The 6483-nt window shown below is 36.9% G+C and overlaps 1 protein-coding gene across 1 annotated transcript in view; it reads left to right on the top strand.

Annotated features, from left to right (window-relative positions):
• Positions 1-351: 351 nt before the first annotated feature.
• Positions 352-6483, top strand: part of LOC110469653 (sodium channel protein type 2 subunit alpha-like) — a 69348-nt gene continuing 63216 nt past the window's right edge. The window contains exons 1-2 of the mRNA XM_077785026.1: positions 352-752; positions 3792-3889. The gene's annotated coding sequence lies outside the window, so the exon portion shown is untranslated. The remainder of the gene's footprint in view (positions 753-3791; positions 3890-6483) is intronic.

Below are 6483 nucleotides of genomic sequence, written 5' to 3'. Positions count from 1 at the left end.
TGACTGGTCTTCCATTTGGTAACCATTTTGGGTTCACCTGGGGTGTAGCCCTGGCTGGGCTCCTGTGCTGCCCAAGGTGGATCTGTTGAGGCCTCCTAATAAATGCCTACTTTATTCTTTAACTTCATCTAGTCTCTGCTCTAGGTCAACCTTCACAAGGCATCAGTGCCACTGCCTTTTCAGTGCAGGTCAGCTTCCAGTGGGCACACAAGGCATTGTTACCATTTCTGCCTTTAATCTGAGGTTTGAATGAGTATTGAGGCTGAGCTATCTGTCTGCCCAAGGTTCCCCCTTATCTTGGAGATAAGGAAAGCTTGCTTTGCTGTAAATCACAGTTTTCCATCTTCAGGAAAATCAGTGCAATGTCTTGCAAGACAAGGGCTCTGTGGAAGTACATGAAGTAAATGCACTTCATGAAAGGACAGGAAGTAAATGAAGTACATTATCAATTGCTGGTTTTTGCCTCATGGGTAACCTAAGTGTTTTGCATATTCTTGAGGAAAACGGAAAAAATCCGACACTGAGTAGCAAATAGTTTGTTTCATATTTATAGTAATAGGAGTTGTAACTTTCTTAGGCCACTAGTATTTTTGTCCTTTTAATGTAAATACTGTATTGCACATGTGGTTGTCTACCAGGTGTTAATGGTCATATTTTTTTAACAAAGGTGTAACAAAGATGATGGTGGAAACAAAATACACAGAAGGAAACAAAACACAGAGTGTCATCTGTTACAAATTTTAGAGTCTCAGGTATCAATTGCTGCTGGTCTTATCACAGATACATTTTCCTATTTTAAATACTCCTAAAATACTCAAGGTTCCCTAAAACTTACTTATTTTTGATGCTGGAAGAAGAGCCGCAGCTAGTTCTTTTTTTATTCCTATAGCAAGAGGGAAACTTATCAGAGTCTAGAAAGGGTGATGGTCTTAGTATTATAAAGAGTAGTATAGTAAATATTATTAGTATATAAATACCATTTCTCTCTACCAAATATGTTTGCAAATAGTTCTCATTTTCACTTCTATTTGATCTGGGCCATTTAAATAAGTGTGCACCTTGGTTTGGTGAAAGCAGAATGTGGAAAAGAAATCAGGCTAAATAAATATTGTGACAGAGAAAAGTAATTAACAGTACTCTGCTAAAAAACGTGAGAAAAGGTAAAGCAAGCATCTAAAGAAATGGTTACCCAGTTTAACACATTAGAACATTGTTTTTCTTTCATTTGACACATTTTCTGGCAGCAAATGGCAGCATTTGGAATTAATAATCCTTAATAGAGTATTAGCTTGGATGAAAATAATTTTCCATTAAAAATTAGTGATTATATTCCTGAAATTCATCAGAGACAACCTGCATCCTCTGGAAACAATACAAAATAATCTCTGACACTAAAAGTTATGATTAAAAATTAATGAACAGTTCAAGATCAAGTCACTGAATTTCATTCCTATGTAAAAACATTTTTTTGATACATTTACTATTCTATTCACATGTTTAAAGTTTTCTGTTAATTATGTCTGTGACTTAATGCAAGGAAATGACTGTAATTTTTAAAATTTTCTTCTTTAATCAGTGATGTTTTCTTTGAACTATTGCTATTCAACAGAAGTGAACCAGGGAGTGATTAAGCAAGGTTCCCCTTGGTATTTCATAGAAATGGCAGAAGTCTCTTCTCAAAAGTTAGCTACAGTACATAAATCAGGAGTAATCATGTAGTTCTTAGTGCAACTACATCTGTAAATAAGATCAGATTCGAAATATATAGGGAAATAGACAAGGCAATGGCAACAGATCATACTTCATTTTAAGGAAAGAAACAGAGGAGTGATGCAGTATCTATGTAGGTCTCTCTAACAACAAAATCAGAAATCAGAACATTTTGAGATTCAACAAAAGCAAATGCAGGGCCCTGCACCTGGGGAGGAATAACCCCGTGCATCAGCAGGGGCTGGGGGCTGACTGCTGGAGAGCAGCTCTGAGGAGGACAAAAGCTGCCGTGAGCCGGGCCCTCGTGGCCAGGAGGTCAGTGTGTCCCGGGGCACCAGGGAGAGCCCTGCCAGCAGGGAGAGAGCCCATCCTGCCCCTCTGCTCGGCCCTGCTGAGCTGAAGTGCCGTGTCCAGCTCTGGGCTCCTCAGAGCAGAGGGACGTGGAGGCTCTGCAGTGGGTCCAGGGTCTGGGCACCTCACTCAAGGAAAGGCTGAGGAAGCCGGGCCTGTTCAGCCTGAACAAGACTGAGGGGAGCCTCATCAACGTCAGCAAGTGTCTGAAGGGAGGCTGTCAGGAGGATCCAAGCCCTGCTTGGCACTTCTCATGAGTAAGACAGGAGGCAATGGGCAGAAACTAATCAGAGGAAGTTCCACCTGAGCACAAGGATAAACTTCACTGTGAGGGTGACTGCGCACTGGAACAGGTTGCCCAGAGAGATTGTGTAGCCTCCTTCTCTAGAGATATTTGAAAGCTGTCTGGACACAATCCTGTAATGTGTTCTGGGGCACCCGGCTTGAGCAGGCAGGTTGGACTGGATGACTGCCAGTGCCCCTTCCAGCCTTACCCATTCTGTGATCCACAGTAGACTTGGCAATGTGTTTTGCTACAAAGAAATAGCACATTTTGTCTTACCTTCAGTGTTACATATAGAAAATGCTGGTAAATACTTTCCACAGAATCCTAGTCACAGAATTGTAGAATGGTTTGCACTGGAAGGGACCTTTAAGATCATACAGCTCCAGCCTCCCTGCCATGGGCAGGGGCACCTCTCCTTGACCAGGTCAGAGCCCCATCCAGCCTGGCCTTGAACACTGCCAGGGATGGCATTTTGTAACTTTTTCTCTGACTATAGTCTCCAGAGGGTTTTCTTCCCTCCTGAAGCTTTTAGACAGGCCTTTCTTAAAATACGTTCTGCTGCTAGGGGAGGGTGCCCTCCTACGGAGGCTGTGAGCACAGTCTGGTGATTCCAGGGTGATTCAGTGTGCCTAGTAGACTTGCTTTATTTTGCAACACAGCACAGTGGGCACAGTAATTCAGTGTGCCTAGTAGACTTGCTTTATTTTGCAACACAGCACAGTGGGCACAGTAATTCAGTGTGCCTAGTAGACTTGCTTTATTTTGCAACACAGCACAGTGGGCACAGTAACTGCAGCAGGCAGACAAGTAACAAAAGACTTAGTTTAGAAAATAGAGACTTTCTCTGAAGTAATAATTTTGTTTCTTCATAGTATGGTCCTGTGAAAATCTTTCTCTTTATGGAAGTTTTGCTTTTTATTTCAATAACAATTAAATTTCTCTTTCATTTTCAAGTATAAATTGTCCAAGTACAATTAAAACTGATGGAGAAAAAATGAGTCAACATAGAGGAAAAAGATAGTAAATGTGAATAGCTAGTGTAAGACTTGGTTTATACAAATGAATTTTTAAAACCTAATCACTGCCCACATTAATTTTGGATATTAATTTATTAGCATTTATTTAAGTCAGAATACATATATGCATTTCATAAATGTAAAGTATATCCAGCTTCATCTGCATTACTATGTGTGTTTTCATGTTGGAAAATGAGATAAATCCTTATATTGATGTGGCTGTGAAATGGAGATTTCTACAAACCCATTTTATGAATAGAAGTATTATCTTGATTTCCTAGTAAAACTTATTTATTATTAAACACATATGTATTTGTTTTCTTTCTAGTCTAAAAGTGCTTATAAAATGGCAATTAAAATGTTAGTAGTATTTTTAATCTATCTAATCTTTTCTGGTCTTTTATGTTCCATCTTCTCAAATGTAACAGATGTCACAGCTATACACAACAAAGCAGAAACTTTTTCTTCTGGACATATCAGGATAATGTGAGTGGAAAGATACAAGCAAAATCCATGTCCCATTCAGGTGAGATTTGATGCTCTCATGCAGGACAGACAAATCAGTTATGATACTGAAATACTGCATTAATATTTCTATTAATATTTAAAATTAAGCAGATTTGTTTAGATATTAGTGTGCAAATGATTTGCTTAGACAATATTTCAACAAAGTACATTTTTCTGCAAAATACTTTTTTTCATCCACTTTTCCTTGTCTTGTTTTATTGTAAAATGGCAAAAGAATATGTTCAAAAGTAAACTCAGTAACCAAATGTTGCAAATGTCACAAATGTCAAGCTATCCAGTGATGTTTTGCACTAAATGCTTAATTTGATCTCTCTACAGTGTTGGTTTAGTCACTCATATAGAAGCCAAACACCAAGCAATACAAAAGATGTTCTAAAAATTTGAAACTTCTTATAGTCAACAAGAAGTCCAGAAATTAAATTCAGCCTCCAGTAAATAAGATGCATTTATGGATGGAAATTCCATTAAAATAAGATAAACCAATATGCAAGTATTGATCAGGAAGTTGGAGACAACTGTTGGTGGGCAGATGAAAGAGTGAAAGCAGTACATAATTCCCTTAATTCAAACCATTGTCTTGAAACAACATTTTCTGTCTATCCTTTGAGGCCACTACATTGCAGCCCAGTGAGACCTTTCAGATATTGCTCCTACATTGCTTTGGAATGGGTGTACTATAGGAAAATTTGTAATTGGAAATTTTGACTGCTGCTTATTTTTTCAGTTTTTTGTTTTTTTATAGATAGATAATTTCATAGCCACCTTTTAATTCATTGGCAGGTCTTGAAAGATCTTAAGAAGCCACTGATAATAGTCCACTATCTTTTTAGTTCAAACCAGTGGTAGATAAGACTGGAAGAGCAGAGGAATCACACAGAGCAACACATTACTTTCTGCAATTAATAAGCAGTTTGCTGAAACAGCACTTCAGAACACTGTGATTTTGGCTTTATGGCTAATTATTTACATACTGTGTCTTTTAGGACATATATTTTTTATTATATTGACTCATTTCACCAAGAAACATCTTGCAAATGGCTTATCTTAAAATACAGGATATATGGTAAAGGAAAGTCAAGTGAATATATTGCCAGAAAGAAACACTTAACTGAATAATGTCAGTAGTGAAGTCTAATGGTACAATTTTTATACAAAAATGTAAAACTATCAATTAAGAGGAAGGGAAGATTAAAATAAATACATGTTAAAAAATTCCAATGAATTTTTTTTTCCGACTGTTGAGGAAGTTGCTGATCTTGGCGCACTGCAGAGACACCAGTGAAGCAGTCCTGAGACAGCAATATTTCATTACTGACAGAAAAAAGGATTGCTGGAGAAGAAAATAGGATAATTTTAATTTCCCAGATATCCAATCCTTGTGAGGAGACCATGACATTAATACAAGCATTGTGACTTTAACATGGCTGAATGCCAAGACTTTCTGAAACCAATTATTGGCCATCTCCTTTTGCTGATCATGTTCATGAATAAAAAGTTAGCAGATTACATGGTATAATATTCTTCAGTGGGAAGTGTGGGCAGAGCATAAGTCTGTTCTGTTCTTCAGGATGATCTATTGTAAGTAGCAAAGTAGAAAAGGAATTAAAAGACTAAACATGCCAAAAATTGTGTCTTAGCTTTTGGAAAAAGGCATGCTGGTAACAAACTGCAGTGATCTTCATCCTATAAATATTTCCATACGGGCCATTTATATTAAGATAAGTATTAAACATTTTTCTTCCAATATCTTTATATTCAGCCTGTTTGTATCCATGCTTTACTTCTCTCATGTGTAACACTAATGAGATTATAAATAGTGTCATCACAGTTTTTCTTCAGGTGGCAGTGCAGCTGTTAAGAAATGTACTGATTACAAAGCCATATCCACTTTGAACACTAAGTGGTGCTATCATATTAAATATTGCAATTCACTCTTCCCCCTTGGAAACAGGTTGTACCACCTGATAAACCCCATCACTTTTTAGTTATTAGATTGCAATTACAGTTATGGTCCTAGTACTAATGGTGGTATCATTTTTAGTGTCATTATTATAGTATTGTGCATCACTAAAACTTTGTGAAACCACAGACCAAATACATAAAGTAGCTGTATTGTACTTATTGTCTGTGCAATTCTAGCATTGAGTGAATGCAGCCAAGTAATGAATTACAGTAGATGTTTTTATATAAACAGATGAAAAACAAGACTATTGTGTAAGGATGCTTTTGAATGACCTATTTCAATTTAATGTAACAAATGATGCATTTAGTATTAATTTAGCCTTCTGTGTTGTAAGAAAATCTATTGGTTGTATAATGCATGTTAGTTTTAAAAACACTGTCATTATTTGATGACTACCTAATATTCATTCTATGAATATCACAGGGCTACATGACTATTCCAGTAATATATATGGAAATAGTACAGATTTCAACATAGATAAAGCATTCAGAAAGTAATTGCTCATCATCACTAAAATGTGGAAATGATGAAGAAAAGAAAAAAAAAGGGCGAAAGAAAAAATCGAAAAAGGGGAAAATTCCCTTTATTTGGGTTGAGTTTTGAGAGATGAGGAAAAGAGAAAATTTTCC

This window comes from Lonchura striata, chromosome 8 (assembly GCF_046129695.1).
Source record: "Lonchura striata isolate bLonStr1 chromosome 8, bLonStr1.mat, whole genome shotgun sequence".
NCBI classification, from domain to species: domain Eukaryota; kingdom Metazoa; phylum Chordata; class Aves; order Passeriformes; family Estrildidae; genus Lonchura; species Lonchura striata.
This window is presented reverse-complemented; position numbering and strand designations above follow the sequence as displayed.